This window comes from Protopterus annectens, chromosome 14.part0, assembly GCF_019279795.1.
Source record: "Protopterus annectens isolate FY-2018-M chromosome 14.part0, PAN1.0, whole genome shotgun sequence".
NCBI lineage: Eukaryota > Metazoa > Chordata > Ceratodontiformes > Protopteridae > Protopterus > Protopterus annectens.
This window is the reverse complement of record NC_056748.1, coordinates 909,942,688-909,961,038: the sequence shown is the minus strand read 5'-3', so window position 1 is coordinate 909,961,038 and position 18,351 is coordinate 909,942,688. Positions and strand designations below refer to the sequence as shown.

Here is an 18,351-nt window from a genome sequence, read left to right as displayed (position 1 = left end):
ACCATAGATGTAATACAACCACCTCAGATTAATAACTCGGAGATTCTTGCCACCAAATTGCAACTTAATAAAAATAAATGCATTAATATCATCTGTATGTACATTCCCCCAGGTAACAATATATCTACACTTGAAGATATCCTGCACTGGCTATCATGTCACTACCCCCAAGAAACCCTACTACTTGGAGACTTTACCATAGACTGGGGCACCTGTTCCTCAGAATCCCCAACCACCCACATTAACCTGCATGCATTTACACAAATTATATCCACCCCTACCAGGATAGGTAAACCCAACCAAAAAGAAAGCATACTTGACTGGGTACTCATAAATAGTTATCCCCAACTTGTACACCTGTGGTACCCTCCTTGATGGCTTAAGCGATCACCTTCTCACATATGTAATTAAGCACAAAACCATTAATTCCCAACAACCCTTACTCAGAAAGGTTAGAAACAATAAAAACTTTGACCCTGCCAAATTCCTACAAGAACTAAACTCATGTAATTGGTCTATTCTAAAACACCTCCCCTTAGAGGAAGTAGTAGCATACTTTAACAACAAATTCCATGAGATCCTTGATTTGCATGCACCTGTTCGTTCAAAGAGAACCAAGGCAAAAACTGTGCCATGGCTTTCTAAAGAGTCTAAACTCAAAATTACCCTTGGAAACAAAGCATGGGCTTTATGGCGTTCTTCTAAAGACCCTCAAGGTCACATTAAATACAGACAATCCAGGAACGAAATCAAAAAATCAATTTTATAAGACAAAAAACAATACTACTGTAATTTACAGACAGTAAATCAAAATAACCCTCAGAAGTTTTGGGCAGGTTTAAATAATCTACTACATCCTGGACAAACTTCAACCCTAATCTCTGCTGCTACTATTGATAAAACTCCTGAAGATGTTTCTGACAGTTTTAACTGATTCTTTACTGAGACAATTCAAGTCCTAGCTATCCAACTACCTCCTAGCTCCCCTGGTCCTGAAAGTAGCACCCCTAGAAACCTACTTGCATGCTCCGTACCTTGATCAAAAAATTAAAACCCACTACACTTTCTGCTGATCAACTCTCTGCTGAGTACCTACAAAAATCAGCTGATGCTGTTGCTTACCCCGTCTCAATACTAATCAGTCGAACCATAGTAGAAGCTAAAGTTCCCACCATCTGGAAAATATCCTATGTAATTCCACTTCACAAAGGAGGCAGCTCTACTGAATTCTCCAATTATAGGCCAATAGTTATACTCTCTCCACTTGCAAAAATTATGGAAAAATGTATTCATAGACAACTCATGTACCACCTAATCCAGAATCACCTTATGGCAGACACTCAGCATGGCTTCCGTCCTCATCACACCACTACTTCAGCCCTCCTAGCCTTTACCAACACCATAAACCATAATCGCAACAGTAATTATATATCCTCAGCCCTCTTCTTGGATCTTTCCAAGGCATTCGATATGGCTGATCACCAGCTTTTAATCCACACCCTGCAAACATTCTGTCTAGATACTAGAGCCCTTCATTGGTTTCAATCCTACCTGAATGGTCGACAGCAGGCTGTCCTTTGGCAGAACAAACTCTCTAACCTTCTACCTAACACCCTTGGAGTATCACAAGGCTCTGTACTAGGGCCCTTGCTGTTCTCCATCTTCATTAACGACCTTTATACTGTCATCCCAAAAGTCAGCTGTATCCAATATGCTGATGACTCTACTCTGATTTGCTCAGCCCCATCTCCAGTAGAGTTATGGTCAGCTACCCAGACCACCTTTAATACAATAGAAAACTGGCTTTCTGAACATCGTCTGATCCTAAATCCCAAAAAAACTAAAATGCTGTTATTTTCACCAACACATAGGTCTACCGCTTTCACCTTTACCATAAATTCAAATGATGGCACAATAATCTCCCCTGACCCCTCTACAAAACTATTAGATGTCATCATAGGCAATAATCTAAAATTCGACCTACATGTTAACCAAACTATCAAAACCATCAATAAAAAACTAGGGTCACTTTACAGAATAAAAGCCTTCCTAACCCCTCCAGCTAAAATTGCCATAGCTCGCTCTCACCTTCTTTCAACCCTTCTGTATGCATCCCCTCTACTCTCAAATTTAAACAAAACTGTCCTTAAACTCTCAATTTGCTACAACCACATTCCCAGGTTTGCCACTGGGCTGCCTTTTAGGACACATCGTTGCATCAATGTAAATCAGCTTGGGTGGCTTGAACTACCCAGCCTAATCCAGTATAACCAACTAATTATGGCCTATAAAATCCTCTGTAATGCGGACAATACTCCTGCACTTAAAAATATTATCACCCCCTATAACAATCCTAGACCGCTTCGATCCTCTAACAAACTACTAATTCAGACTAGCAAAATTAATAACACTCTGTAAGTAGATCCTGGAACTCTCTTCCAGCTGATATTACCTTACTTTCCACCTTAGGTCAATTTAAAACTAGACTCAAACAACATTTGTCACTTAACTGGCTATGTCAGTGTATCAAGCCTGGCTAACTCTCTCTAGAATGTGTAAAAAATCTGTTAACCAGTTTACTGTGTAATTTAATTTAATCCTGACTTGCACTCAGGATTAACTGTAACCTGTGAAACTTGTTTAACTTGCTTACTTATGTAATCTCTGTAAATAGTCTGTTTGTAATATGTAATGCTGTATCTGCTTACCCTTGGAGCTTTTCTCCCCGGGCCTCCGCTGAAAATGGACATGCATCCAGTCAGACTATCCTGGTCAACAAATGTAAAATAAATAAATACAAATTTGCAGCAGTGTCTTACTTTGTCATCTTTTCCTTAGTCATTTGTGGTTACTCATTTGGTTGAGTTAAGCAGAGGCATATTTGACTCATCCAGCACCTGGAGCCATTGCTTGATCAGACATACCTTAATGGTTGAAGAGCAAAAAAAAAATAAATAAATAAAAGGTCCATGATCTTGCTTGGTGAATGCCAAAGCCAACTGGGTCCTATTTCTGCATGCAGACATTCCTTCCAAAAAGAAAGAAAAAAAACTCTTTCCCTTCATAAACTGTAGCAAACTACTAGCTGCATTTTATACCACGCAAAGAGCGCTGCAGTGCTGAGATTTAACTTAAAATAAAACTTTTTTTTCCCTTTTAAACTCTAGCATTTGTAGCAAGCAAATGTTGTAATTTATACCATACATGGAGCTCTACCAGAATCAGGTTTGCATCAACAAAATAAATAAAAAAACAAAAAACTTTTTTTTTTTAAACTGTAACAAACTGCTTGCTACAATGCAAGAATCAGTTGCTACAGTTAGATCACACGCAGTGTGCTACAGTGCTTTGACAGTAGATGTAATGCTGGCATTTAAGAGCCGGTATGCACTATTACTAAAGAGTTACCAGGATTTCCGAATCACAGCCTTTAACACCTTGCACCCAGGGCAGCTATCCTCTTTGCCCGTCTTGCCACTGGACATAAGACCTTTAACATGTTTAACCTTGTTGCAATCCAAAACTAATTAATCTGCCTAATTTAGAATAGTAGTGTCAGAAGTAATTTCATTAGCACCAAGAACATCAGTTTATGTAAGCATCCATCCAGTGCAGCTTAGAAGCTCTGAAAGCAGTTAAAAATTCATGGAGAAAGCCCAGCAATGTTCTCTCTAATTTTAGCAGTCTATTTTTGCCCAAGATGTATACTACTGTGTTTAGCTACAGGCATGGAGCAGTGTGGACTAATTTAAAAAGCATTTGGTTGTATATTCACTTTATGGTGTGGAATTCCCGTTTACCAAAGACAACACAGTCTGAATTGACCAGTGTAGTGTGACCAATTTGTCATCTGTCAGAAATCTTGGTAAGATCAGGTGAAAGAGTAATACTTTTCTAGGAAAGGTGGTCCACTGGTATAGAGGTTTTGTTTTCAGTTACACACTTGCTAACAGGTTTGAAAACGAAGTCCTAGCTCATAAGACAGATTGGGAAGGATGAGATGATGCATTTAATGTCTGATAAACTAGTATCCCGGCTGGGGGTAGTGTAAGATGCTGCCAGTGTAGGACTTCTTCCCAGGTGGGCAGATCCAGAAGTACAACTAGATACCATAAAGGTGTGCATATGCTGATACTGTTTTTGTTTTACATTGAACTATTGCTGTGTGAGGATGCTAGATAAGCCCCCCCCCCTGCACAGAGACCTGAAAGATGACTCCTTCCTCCCTATTCCCCCTTCCTTTCAGTTAAGAACATGTAGTTTGATTTGATGGCAGAAGCAAGTGGGCAAGGCTTGTCTCTAATAAATTTAGTGTGCTTTTCTTGTGTATTCACCCAGGCTCTGTGCAACAAACATCAGATGCAGCCACTCATAATGCCATGACTGTACTCTACGCATTACAGCTTCCTAGCAATGGAGGACATTTTTCAAAAGAAAGAAGGCATCAACCACTGAGGAGGTGTCTTTATAACTTCTGATTCTCCCAGGCTAGTCTAGTAAGAAGAAACCTTCTTTCAGGATGAGAGTCTTTTACTGTCATTCTTGTCTGCTACCTCTGTCTTGGTCAGATCACCCAGGAGGGCAATACTACCACCTTGTGCAGCAGCTGCAGTCCTGACTGCAGTTTAGAGTTTGAACCATGAATTTAACTTGGCAATGCTTCCTTACTTTTGAAGGAGCTAAGAGAAATACATTTCATCATTGCACCTTTAACTTCCCAAACCTCATTGATTGTATCGAATTCCAGATGATGATCCCCCTTGTTTTTTTTTTACGGGGGGGGGGGGGGGGTTAGTACCTGTAAACTGCAGGGTGACTGGATGCTTCTTTTTTTTCCTTTGAAGGGAATGATTTGCTGTCTGTCATTTACTTTCCTGGCCGTCTACACCATAATATTTTCAGAAACTGGTTATCAATCGATCTGTTCACTGTTTTCGTTGTATGACAGTCATGGAAGAATGGAGGGGATGTCTGTCACTGTGCTAGTGCTGAAACACAGGCTTCCTCTTTTCTATTTCCCCAGAAAGGGTAAAATAATTGAGGGGTGTCTATAGAAAAGCCTGAGGCATGAGAGACGTGAACTTCAAGAAATAAATATCTTTAGAAATGATTGGTGACAGACATCTGAGGCCCTTATTGCCCATTCATTTATTCTGCTGTAGATCTTCTGGTGCTGCCGAGTGTGGTTTGCCTATTTCTAAGGATGTTCCTGCTATCACCTATTTATTTCCTTCCCAAAGCCATATAGTTTAGTAAGAGGCTATGTGTGGGGAAGGGTGGTTCTTCTACGATTTCATTTAAAAGCTAAATGTGTTGCCACCTGCAATATAAGTGTTAAATATAGTTTTAAAGAAGTGGAGAAAAGCATCTTACTGTAGAATATCAGTTGTCCGTCATCCATCACAGGAGATTGTGAAGATTTGATTGGCAGTCACACTTGTGCGACTTCCCCAGTCCCAGTTGTTGTGCTGCTGAACTGCCTACTTTTTGGATAAGGTTTGTCTGAAGGTCAGTTATCTAGTTGTTTGGATGCCTGATGGAAGGCCATTGACTATATATTGGAAAAGGGCATCTTAACTAAAAGAAGTCAGATGCCTGTTAACTGGATTCAGAGCAAACCAAGCTACCCAAGGAGCTTCCTTTAAACTGTACCTATTAAAACTACAGAAAAATACTTTTCAGTGCTAGAAAGATCTATGCATGCCTTTTACCTAATCTTGGTCCCTCCACCTTAGAGGTGAGGGGAAAAGAGAGAGCATTTGATCCCCATCACATTCCTTGATTTTGAGGGGGTTTGGTATACTCATCAGATTGATTCCCTTCGTGGATTTCACAGTGACTTCAGATTATCTGTCTTCATGCTTCTCACTTAATGTTGGCACTCTTTGATGTGCGCTTAACCTCTTAAAGTGCATTTCTCCTCCACAAAAAATGGTGTCCTTTTGGGAAGTAAACAGATTGATCCATTATTCGCAGAGGCCTTTACAATGTGTTCCATGGTACTCCTTTTGGAACTACACTCCTGGCCAAAAGGCCTTGAAGAAATTGACAGATGTTGCCCTGTACAGGAGAAGCCAGTAAAAACCTCTTTGCCGACATTTTATAATTTCTTTGGAAGCATTTATGTGGTCTAAGTTTATGCTAGGCCAGAACACTTTACACAGGCACTGGTTTGGCAAGATGATAGATGCTTCAGTTACTTGTCAAATAAAAGGGCCCTTAACTCATTAAGACCCAGAAGCTGTAGAATATCATACATCTAGCATTCTACAGGCATTGTTAAATTCTTTAACATGCTTTTCTCCACCTCTTTAAAATTGACATTAACACTTATATTGCAGGTAGCAACACATTTAGTGACTTTTTAATGAATGGAAATCTTAGAAGAAACTATAGTTGTGTACACTTACCATAAATGTAGATGTTCAAGTGTCTTCACTGTTGCAGTCATTACATTTGGGTTATCCCTGCTGGGGTAGCCCTCGGCTGGCCTGAATACCAGAGACTTAGTATTTCTGCGTCGGTTGCTATCGCTTGTAGACTGACGTCATGTCATCAGTGGTATAAAGGAAGGCAGCTGACACCATCACATCAGTCTTTCTTGCCGTGGAGCCAGAAGCAGTTCGCATGAGTGCTGATCGGCCGCTACCCGAATTTCGTTTCCAAACTGAAGTTGAAGTCTTTGAAAGCTAAGTACCCCATTGGGGATCCTTTTTTTCTTGTACTAACCAATGTCAGAAAAAGTTAATAATTGTCTTGCCTGTGGAAAGCAAATACCACACCGGGACTTCCACTCCTACTGCGTCACTTGTCTAGGCCCAGACCACGACGTCCCTCGTTGTCGGGTCTGTGCTTTAACGCCAGAACTATTCATCATCAGGCCCTTATTGTAGCGAGATATTTCTGTTTACAGTCCTCAAATTCCGACATGGCTTCCGTAAGCCATCCAACAGCAGATCCTCTGAAAAAGCGTAAAGATAAAGACAGAAACAGACAGCACAGGACTAAACCTTCCAATGATGCTTCCGCCAAGCTGGATGTTAGTCTTCCGGAATTCAGTGAGGCACTTTCGCAGCCCCTGATGCCCGCTTTAGTTCATTTGCAGGCCTCTACCGAGACCCTTTCGGAGTCCAGTATGCCGCAGAACTCTTTTTTTGTCTAAGGATCCTGTGGTCGTCTCTACCTAGGATGGGTCTGGAGCCGCTGTGCAGGCATCAGCTTCCAAGGAAGTCCTTCGCAATACCGAATCCAGACGTAAACCGATGCCTTCTTTCACGTCTACTGTTCTTTCTAAAACATCCGAGTATTTTAGGCCCAAGAGTCGAACCACCCCCAAGAAACCACCTCTAGCCATTCTTTGGTGCCTGCTCCCTTGCTTCAGTCACAAATGCTTAGCATGGCAGAGGACCTTATCATGCTGATTAGGGGAAGCCATGCCACTCCCTCAAAAAGAAAGAGAGATCTGTCTCCAGAGGTTTTGTCTGAACAAGAGTCGGATGAATCTGATGCATCTGACTACGAAGACATGCAGCCCCTCTCTACATATGAGGATTCTGATGCAGAGGAATCTATTCCTTCAGCCTCTCCCCCAGAAGATTTTTCCTTTGCGGAAACCCTACATACTTTAAAGGAGCATTTCAAATGGGAGAGTCAAGACTTCCCACAGTCTAAAGGGAGACTCAGAGAGTACCTGGACCTTCCACTGCACAGGCCCTTAGCCATCCCCCCAGTCCTAGATGTGCTGGATGATGTCTTCCTTGAATCCAGCTTTGACTCTAGATGCCCTCCCTCCTGCTCCCAGAAAGCCAGACTGGTACTACAGAGTCCCTGACTCTCACAAATATCTCTCTAAAAACCCAACAGCAGACCCTGAAGTCATTACTTAAGGCCCAAAAGGGGTTAAAGCTACTTCAGCTAAGAATCCCACCCCCTCAGACAGGGATTCCAGAGCACTGGATGGACAGATGGGAGAAAAAAAAGTGTACACCTCCGCTACTCTTGCTATCAGGGCACTCAGTTGTCAGTTCCATATGCTTAAATATAAGCAACATACCGTGGAACTCCTTAAACAAAAAATGTCCTCCTTTCCTGCATGGGCAGAATATAAAGATTTACATGAATTAATGCACTCTGCTGGTCAAGTGACTAAACACACTTTGCACTGCAGTTTTGAAGCCATAGAAGCTTCTTGCAGAGCAGCAGTCACTAGATTTGTCATTAGAAGACATGCATGGCTTAAGGAACAACTCCTGCCAGACCATGTCAAATCAAAATTGTTGGATGCACCCTTGCACAAAGATAACTTATTTGGTACTAAAGCAAAAGAGAGGTTAAAAAAGATGGAAGAAAAAGCAAAAGCTATGCAGACTGTTAAAAGATTTCTTACAGGTACAGCCCCCTAGGTTCAGCAGGCATTTTCCTTCCAAGCACTGGTCCTTTCCTGCACATAGTAAACAGGGACAGCCTAGGTCCCAGTGAAACAGACCTCCTAGACAGCAAATCCCATGGGTTGCAGAGATCTAAGCAGTGGACTGCCTCCACTTCAAAACCAGGGAGTTCTAAGCCACCCCTTTATGGTAAAAACTCACAATGACTCACCCCCTCCCTTCCTCGCCTCTGCCCACCATCACATACCCCTTGGAGGAAAACTCTCCTTTCACTCAAGCACCTAGGCCACCATTACCAAGGACCAATGGGTTCTGAACATTGTGTCTCATGGGTGCAAATTCTCCTTCCACACCCTTCCAACCCAAAAAGGGTTCCAAAATCTACCACCAAATCAGTGGGCAGAGGCTCAAAAACAGATCCATACCCTGCTGTCCTTGGGAGGAGTAGAACACATTCCTGCAGAGCAGATAGGCCAAGACTTTTTCTGGTACCAGAAAAGAGGGCACCTGGTGCCCCATCCTCAATGTATCCATTCTAAACACCTTCCTGTGTCAAATTCAAAGTTCTCACCCTCCAGCAGCTGCTACCCATGCTGTCCAAAGACGCTTGGCTAGTCACCCTGGACCTAAAAGAGGCCTACCTCCACATTCCCATCAGGGAGTCCTGCAGAAAATGTCTTCACTTCAGGGCAGGATCTCAACAGTTTCAGTTCTCTGCACTTCCCTTTGGCTTATCTACTTCTCCCAGAGTTTTCACAAAATGCCTGGCTCCGGCCATTGCTTTTTGCAGACAAAGAAATATTCAAATTTACGCCTACTTAGAAGACGTCTTATTCAGGCGGACAGCCAGGAAAAGCTGTTCAAAGACCTGACCTTTGTAAAGGACCTTCTAGCCTCCTTAGGGTACACAATCAATGAAAAGAAATCCAAACAGGTACCCACCAAAAGGATAATCTTCCTGGGAACAAGTCTGGACACATCATCCCAGATGGCATGCCTTACACCAGAGAAACAAAGTTTCCTATCAGCTTACTTCTCTCAACTGGCCACCAGGCTCCAGCTTTCTGCAAAGGAAATCCTGCAAGCACTGGGGTTCATGGAGTCTTGCATACTCCTTATTCCATATGCCAGACTGTAAACTTCAGTGGTACCTAAAGAGCCTTTGGTGTCAACACACTCAAGATCTGGAAACTCTCTTACCTGTCATTCCTTGCCTGAGGAAGGAATTTCTTTGGTGGGCAACAGCCTGCTCTCAAAACAAGGGACTGCCCTTCTCCCCACACCCCGCCACCCAGACCCTCACCACAGACACATTAGACTATGCTTGGGGTGCACACCTGGATGGCAGGTGCATACAGGGCCAATGGAACCCCCAGCAACTCCCCCTGCACATCAGTCTAAAAGAGATGATGGCTGTGCAGCAGGCCTTGATAGCTTTCAAACCCCTTCTCTCTCCAGGGGTTCTCCTGATCAAAACAGGCAACACCACAGTGATGTGGTATATCAACAAGCAGGGAGGGGCTCACTCCTACCTGCTGTGCAAGCTGGCCATGACCCTTTGGTTCACAGCCTCTTCCATGCATCTACACCTGTTAGTACAATGCCTGCCAGGCTCCCTCAACTCCCTGGCAGACAAATTAAGCAGAAAACTGTTGGACCCCCACAAGTGACAGCTCAACAGAAACACTTTCTTACTAATAACTCAGAAATGGGGAACCCCAGAGGTTGACCTATTTGCCTCCCACGCCAACCATCAGCTCAGCAAATTCTGCACCAGGGAGCATCACTGCATGGCATGGAAAGTAGATGCCCTGCCCTTTCCCTGGGTAAACCTCTCTGCCTATGCCTTTCCTCCCATCCCTCTCATTCCCAAGGTACTGATCAAAATAAGGCCTGTGAACTGGATTCAGAGCAAACCAAGCTACCATAACTCGCAGGCCTTCTGTCCCCTTAGAGGCTTTCCTTCTGTTCCTTAACTGTAAAAAAAAAAAAAAAAAAAAAAGTCTATTTGTTTCTTGTTTTTTGTAGTATAGCTTTTTATTATTGTTGTTGTGGTTTTTGTTACTATTATGTCTAAAGATACCAAGGTATCTGGCTTCAAAAATTGTGACTCATGCTGTCAGAAAATGTCTCTGACAGATGGGCACACTAGTTGTGTATATTGTTTGGGCGCTGTTCACCTGCAGGACTCCTGTTCTGTATGTCACGCTTTTAGTCCAAGGGTCCTGCATGAGTGCAAAAGCAAATAAATCCTTCGGGGATTATTGAAGCCTCAGGATTCTCCAGGTAAAAGTACTCAGCCAGCGAAATCACCTAAGTCTGTCAAGTCGTCGGCATCATCTTTGGAGCTGACTCCTTTACTTGACCAACCATGTATGTCGGTGCCGGCTGGCACCGACAAGACAACTCCTCCGTCAGCTCCATCTGCTATTTCGGAGCCATCTCGGAGCCATAAGAGACTGAGGTCTCCGTCCTTGGAGTCCATCCACTCTGCACCTCAGTCACCTTTGTTATAGAGTGAACGTAGCCATCATTCTTCCCACTCCTCTCGATCCTCTAGATTATCGGATCATGATGTGGAGAGAGTAGTAAGTAGATTGCTCAAGTCACAGGCACTGGCAAAAATTCTGTCTGGCCCACCTCAACGGGTATCGGCTCCAACTGCCTCTATTTCTGTTCCTCCTCCGACTACATTTAGCTCTGAGCCGGAGACCATGGATCCGCAGGTAGTAGAACCGTCTGCGCCAATCATCCTCTCTCCTTCGGTTCCGACATTGGCTCCGATTACCTCGATTGTACCTTCTATCGAGGGATCTGGGCGCCAAGGCTCTCTCGTCGGCTCTGGGGGGGGGTGGCATCGGACCCTTGTCCGACCCCGTTATCCTCCTCGGAGCTTTGGTGCAGGTGAGCTTGGCTCCAACATCGGCCTCAGAGCCGTCACCCTCGATGCAGAGAAAGACTCCTGTTTCTTCAGAGCCGGAGCTTTCTCTTTCTAGAGGTCGGGACACCTTCAATGTCATAAGGAGTGTGCTGTCCCCCAAAACAGCTCTACTGCCAGCTCCATCGGCTCCTCCCCCTGTGGTTTCTGTTCCAACCTCTACTCCTCCTCCAGACCTCAAGCGTAGGGAACCTGTGCCCCAGGACACCCCATTGGGTGATCCCTCGACTACCGAAGCCTCCCCTGATCACTCGGAGGAGCCTCCCCGGAAGAAGAAGTGCAAGAGGAAACACATAACTCCCCTGAGTCTGTCACTTCAGATACAGACATGGATGAATCGGAAGGGTCCCCAAGGTCTCCCTCTGAAGATGTTTCCTTTTCGGACATCCTTGAAATGCTTAAACAGAGGAGGGACTGGACTTACCTAGCCCCTACCGAGGACGAGTCTGTATACCTGGATGCATTCGGTTCCCGACCTTCCACCTCCTGGGTATCTCCTCCATTCAATCCACTCATGCCTGTAGTGGCTGAAAAGGCTTGGTCAGCTCCAGATTCTGTGGAACCTACTCCAAGGAGACCAAACAAATTTATTACAGCCCCCCCCCCCCCAGGACAAGCAATTTCTCCCCAAATGTGTTCCCGTTGATGCCATGGTGGTAGCAGCAGCCATCAAGAAAGAGTTAGCAGAAACCTCTTCATCTGATCATCCTCCGAACAGAGAGTTCCGGACGATGGACAGATATGGAAAGCGAATGTTTGCTTCAGCGACCTTTTCAATGATGTCCCTGAATTATCTATGCCATTTTACATGTCTTCAAAAGGATCTCCCGAAAGAACTTGGCGATACCCTTCACGATCCTATAACTGAGGGAGCATCAGCTAAAGTAGCTTCTCAGCTTGCGACTCTTAATTCCATAGTCAACTCCTCCATGAGGCTGATTTCCTATGCAGCCAATGGAGCGAGCAGAGCAGCAGGGACAGATGTGGCTCTCAGGAGACATGCTTGGGATGCGGCTGTGTCAGTTTGCAGAACCCTTTCGAGTGTCCTTCACCAATGCTCCCTTTGATGGCTCCTTTCTCTTTGGGCCTCAGGTGAAAGACACATTGACCAGGTGTGAGCAGGAAGGCAAGACTCTCTCTGCCGTGGGAGTCCGTTTTTCCACTCCTTCCAGACCTTATCCCAAGGGTCAGAAGAGCGGAAAGATGTGGTTCAGAAAATCCCACTCCTTCCAGACCTTATTCCAAGGGTCAGAAGAGCGGAAAGATGTGGTTCAGAAAATCCCAGGGGCCCTTGCCTGACGCACGTGGTGATATTTCCCCCAGGGGCAGAGGGGGAAACAATAACAGGGGCTGCCCTCGTGGCAGAGGGGGACCGCAGAACCAGGGTGACAGAGAAACCGTCTCTGCCAAACCCTTCCAGCATCCCTGAAGGGTTGCCCGACTGCTCACCTCTGGAGGCAGTCGGGGGGGGAAGACTTTCGCTGTACCCAAAAGCCTGGCAAAATATAACAAGAGACCAGATGGGTACTATCCATCATATTCGGAGGTTACAAAACTCCCTTCCATCAATCCCCCATAGAATCAAAAAAGCCCATCCCAGATGTCCCACCCAGTCTAAGAGATTAAGCAGTCACAGAAGTTTCAAGACTGCTAAAAAAAAGAGCCATTCAAGAAGTCCCCGCAGACCAACTAGGATCTGGAACTTACTCAGGATTCTTTTTAGTACCAAAAAAGACACGGGACTGGAGACCAATACTGGATCTCAGCAGATTGAACAAATCTGTACAAAAAGAAAAGTTCCGGATGGTGACACTGCAGTCCATTTTCCCTTTTCTGGGTCAGGACAATTAGATATGCTCGATAGATCATCAGGACACGTAGTACCATATCAAGATGGACAGACGCTCCAGGAGATTTCTTCGCTTCCGGGTAGGGGCCAGTCATTACCAGTTCAGAGCTCTGCCCTGTGGTCTCACCTCAGCCATCAGATTGTTCACCAAGTGTATGGCAGTAGTCAAGGCTAACATGAGGCATCAAGGATTCCAGGTGTTTCCCTATCTAAACGACTGGCTCCTGACTGCTACTACCAGGCATCAACTCTTAGAGAGACGGGATTATATAATCACATCATGCACTCAACTAGGCATTACAGTAAATTTCGAAAAATCTGCCTTGTTGCCCTGTCAGTCTATCACATACATAGGAGCAGAATTAAACACAAAAGAAATTTTTGCAAGATTACCACAGAAAGAGTTTCCACTATTCCTCAACAAGTGTTGATTCTAATGCAGAGCAAAAGGGTTCAAGTCAGACATGTCCTCCAAGCTCTAGGCTCCATGGCAGCTACCATTTTTCTTGCCCCTTTAGCGCGTTTCCACATGAGAATCCTTTTTTTCACTCAGTGGTCTTTCCAGGAACTACCCATGTCTCATATGATCCTGATCACAGAAACATGCAAAAGGCACTTTTCTTGGTGGATGGGTCTCCCCACTAGTAATTCAGGGCAGACCTTTCATACAACCCCCTCTGGTAGACACAGTGACCATGGACGCCACCCTGATAGGGTGGGGGGGGGGGCATTATCTAGGCAGGACAGTCCAAGACACTTGGCAACCTCACGAGTACCATCTGCATACCAATGTCTTAGAAATGAGAGTGGTTCTCCTAACGTTGCAAGCCCTTCAAGACTCTTTTCCTTCCGGGACCATTGCAGTCCAAACGGGCGACATGTCAGTGGTGTGGTACATCAACAAACAGGGCAGGACCAGGTCTTACCCCTTGTGTCGAGAGGCACTCAGACTGTTGCAATGGGTGATTTCCTCCCAACATTTTCTGATAGCAATGCACATTCCTGGGAAATGCAACGTTATAGCAGACAGGCTCAGCAGAGCTGTCCTCATGCCTCACGAGTGGTCTCTGAATCAGGAAGTTGCAGATCTTGTCTTCCGTAAATGGGGACAGCCTTGCTGCGACCTGTTTGCCACTCCTGTCAACAACAAATGCAGCAGCTACTTCTCCCTACTTCCTCTTCCAGGTCCTATACCCAGAGATGTTCTAGTCCACGATTGGCCTCAGGGACTCCTCTACGCTTTTCCCCCCTAATTCCAAGACTCTACAGAAAACAAAATCGTTGGGTTGCAAAATTATCCTCATTGCCCCATATTGGCCTCGATAAATATGGTTCCTGTTCCTAGACCTCCAACTTCTAGATCAGCCGTGGATTCTGGACCCAGTTCCAGATCTTCTGGTTCACCAATCAGGTGGGTTGCACCAATCCCTTCAAACTCTCCAGCTCACAGCTTGGATGTTCTTCATCTCACACTGCTGCAGTCCTTACACTTGGGTAGTCCGCTGTCCTCGGTCGGCCCGAATATCAAAGTATAAGGCTGACGTCGGTCAAGGCGCATTTGACTGACATCAGGACGTCAGGGTACAAATGCGCATGACCGACGTCATATCCTCAGTCTTTTTTGCCGCATGGTCCGATGCAGAAGCAGCGTTGCAAGTGCCGGTTGGCATTCTGAAATTGTTCGATTTCGGAGTTTCAGACCGAGTCAAAGTTGGCTAAGTACCCCGTTGGGGAATATTTTAGTTTTTTCTTGCCTCAGTGGTTTACTGGATGTCAGAAAAAGTGAATAATTGTATTTCTTGTGGGAAACAGATACCGCATAGAGACTATCATACTTTGTGTATTCCTTGTTTAGGGCCTGAGCACGACGTTGTTGGGTGTCGCTCTTGTGCTAGATTCAATAAGCGCACTATAAAGAGAAGGTTAGATTGTGCCAGGTTAGTCTTCGGGAAGCGGTGCAATTATAAAATGCCGTCGGATGCTCCGACGCCCGCTTCTTCGAAGAAGCGCAAGGACAAAGCAGTTAAGCCTAGGCTAGAAGAACCGTCCGTACCGGACGCCGGTTCTTTAGAGGTGTCGGTGGAGCCGGTGGTTCCACCGGAGGTTTCTTTGGGATCCCAGGGAGAGACTTTGTTATTGCAGGATGTGGCCTCACAGGAGGCAGGTCAGGCTGAGGGGGCTTCTCAGGTTACTATACTCCCCTCCCTGCCTAGGGTGGTTAGGCCCTCTCCTTCTGTTTCCAAGGCTTCTCCCAGAGGCAGGCCAGGTTTAGCTTCAGTTGGTGTCACCCCTAGTTCTTCAGGAACTGTGCCCAAGAAGCATATGCTTAAAATGGCAGAAGATTTGATTACTTTGATTAGAGGTTCTTTGCCCCCTCCTGATAAGAGACCTAGGGTGGAGCCTGAGCTAGGGAGTTTTGAGCAGGCTTCGGATGTTTCAGAGTCTTCGGCTGAAGACTTGCAGGAGTACTCTCCTTATTCTGATTCTGATGTGGATGATTCTACTCCTTCTGCTTCTCCTCCTGAGGATTTTTCTTTTTCAGAAACTCTTCATTCCATGAGGGAGCATTTTAAGTGGGAAGGTCAGGACTTCTCTGATTCCAGGAAAAGGCTTAGGGAATTTTTGTTTTTACCCCAGCATAGGCCTTTGGCTATTCCTCCTGTTTTGGATGTAGTGGAAGATGTTTTTACAGAGGCTTCTCTTAATCCTGATTCTTTGCCTCCTGCTCCTGTTAAACCGGATAGGTATTACAGGGTGCCTGAAGCTCATAAGTATCTTTTTAAGAGTCCTAGGGCAGACCCAGAAACTGTTAGCCAGGGGCCTAAAGGTGTTAAGGCTTCTGTTGTCAAGAATCCGGTTCCTACAGATAAAGAGGCCAGGGCCTTGGATAGATGGGGAAAGAAAGTTTATACTTCTTCCACTCTAGCTATGAGGGCTTTGAATTGCCAGTTTCACATGTTGAAATACCAAAACTATCTCCTTTCACAATTGTAGTCTAAGGTTGATGCTCTGGCGGAAGGTATTGATTTTAAAGAGTTACAAGATTTAGTACATGTTTCTGAACAGGTGGGTAAGCATTCTTTGCAATGTGGTTTTGATGCTGTACAGGCCTCGTCTAGGGTGGCTGCCACTGGGTCAGTTCTTCGCAGGCACGCCTGGCTGAGGGATCAGAATTTATCTGACCATGTTAAAACAAGGATTTTAGATGCTCCTTTACAATCTGATGTGTTGTTTGGTTCTCCTGTTGAGGCAGTTTTGAAGAAAATGGAAGACAAGGCTAAGTCTATGCAGACTGTTAAAGATTTTTTGCAGGTTCAGCCTCCAAAGTTTAGTAGAAATTGGCCTACTAAGGGGTGGACGTATCCTTCTTATGATTCCCAGTCTAGGGGTAGATCTAGACGTGGTAGGGGCAGAGCTCAGGGCTCTTTCAGGCCTAGAACAGGGAGTTCTCCTGCACAGTCTTCGGTGAGGGCAGGGGTCAGTCCTTTCGTAAACAGACCCAATGACCTACATTTTCAGCTGCCAGAGCCTTCTCGCCTGGCAGCACCTTTGGGAGGAAGGTTGGCACTTTTCAAAGAAAATTGGAGTTTAATTACCCAAGACAGATGGGTATTGGATATCATACACCACGGTTACAGGTTTTATTTCCATACCTTGCCTCCTTTCAAAGGCATGCCAGACGTTCCTCCTCAACAAAGAATAGAGGCTCACAAGCAAATTTCTCTGTTACTCCAAATAGGGGCCATACAGCCGGTCCCTATGCCAGAAGTGGGCCTAGGATTTTATTCTCGCCTGTTCCTAGTACCAAGAAGGGGAACACGTGGAGACCAATTTTGGATTTATCTATCCTCAACACTTATCTGGACATTCCCAAGTTCAAAATGTTGACGTTACAGCAGCTTTTACCTCTGCTGGGCAAAGATCATTGGATGGTAACTTTGGATCTCAAGGAGGCTTACCTTCATGTTCCTATCAGACTAAGTTGCAGGAAGTATCTGCGTTTCGAGCTGGGACTTCTCACTATCAGTTCTCTGCATTGCCCTTTGGCTTATCTACTGCGCCCAGAGTGTTCACGAAAGTTCTGGCTCCAGTGATAGCTTTCTTCAGGCTAAAAGGAATACAGATCTATCCTTATTTGGACGATTGCCTGATTCTGGCTCAAGGAAGGAACGAGCTTCTTCTTCATTTGGAATATGTGATAGCAGTGCTAAGATGCCTGGGGTATTCTGTGAACGAAATAAAGTCCAGTCTAGTACCCTCTCAGGACATGTGCTTTCTGGGTGTAAGACTGAATACAGCATCCCAGATGGCCTTTTGACCCCGGACAAACAAAAGAATCTTTCCCTTTATTTTCATCAGCTATCTCATCAGTCCGGCTGACTGCAAGGACAATCCTTCAAGCCTTAGGGTTCATGGCATCTTGTATTCTGGTGCTTCCCAATGCCAAACTGCATATGAGGAAGCTACAATGGTATCTCAAAAATGTATGGACACAGCACTGCCAGGATCTGGACACTGTCATTCAAATAATACCTTGCATTCAAAAGGAATTTTTGTGGTGGGCTCAGGAATGTCACCTAAACAAGGGACTCTCTGTGACCCGGCCAGAGGCGAGTCAGATTTTAACGACAGATGCCTCAGACAAAGCTTGGGGAGCTCATCTAAATGGAAAGTGGATACAAGACAAGTGGCCTGCCAGACTACTACATCTACATATCAACTTGAAGGAGATGTTAGCAGTCCAGTTTGCATTAATAGCTTTCAAGGATTTACTTCTTCCAGGGCAGGTGTTGATTCTAACAGACAACACGACTGTCATGTGGTACATCAACAAGCAAGGGGAACACATTCTTATCCTCTATGCAGGCAAGCAATGATTTTGTGGGAGACTGCTCTCAGTTTACAGCTAAATCTTCAGGCAAGGTTTCTGCCGGAGCACAGAACTCCTTAGCAGATGTGTTGAGCAGACAAATTATGGATCCCCACGAGTGGAAATTGGATCCTCATGTATTTCAGAAATTGACAGTGTCATGGGGAACTCCAGACATAGATCTGTTCGCTTCTCCACTAAACCACCAGCTGCCAAAGTTTTGCACAAAAGGTTTCATCCCACAGCTTGGAAAGTGGATGCTCTTTCCTTCAATTGGAGCAATCTTCATGTGTATGCCTTTCCGCCT

General features: G+C 45.0%; 1 protein-coding gene across 1 annotated transcript in view; it reads left to right on the top strand.

Annotated features, from left to right (window-relative positions):
• BTAF1 (B-TFIID TATA-box binding protein associated factor 1) overlaps positions 1–18,351 on the top strand; it is a 3,603,226-nt gene that overhangs the window by 3,397,110 nt on the left and 187,765 nt on the right. The gene's annotated exons all lie outside the window — the stretch shown is intronic.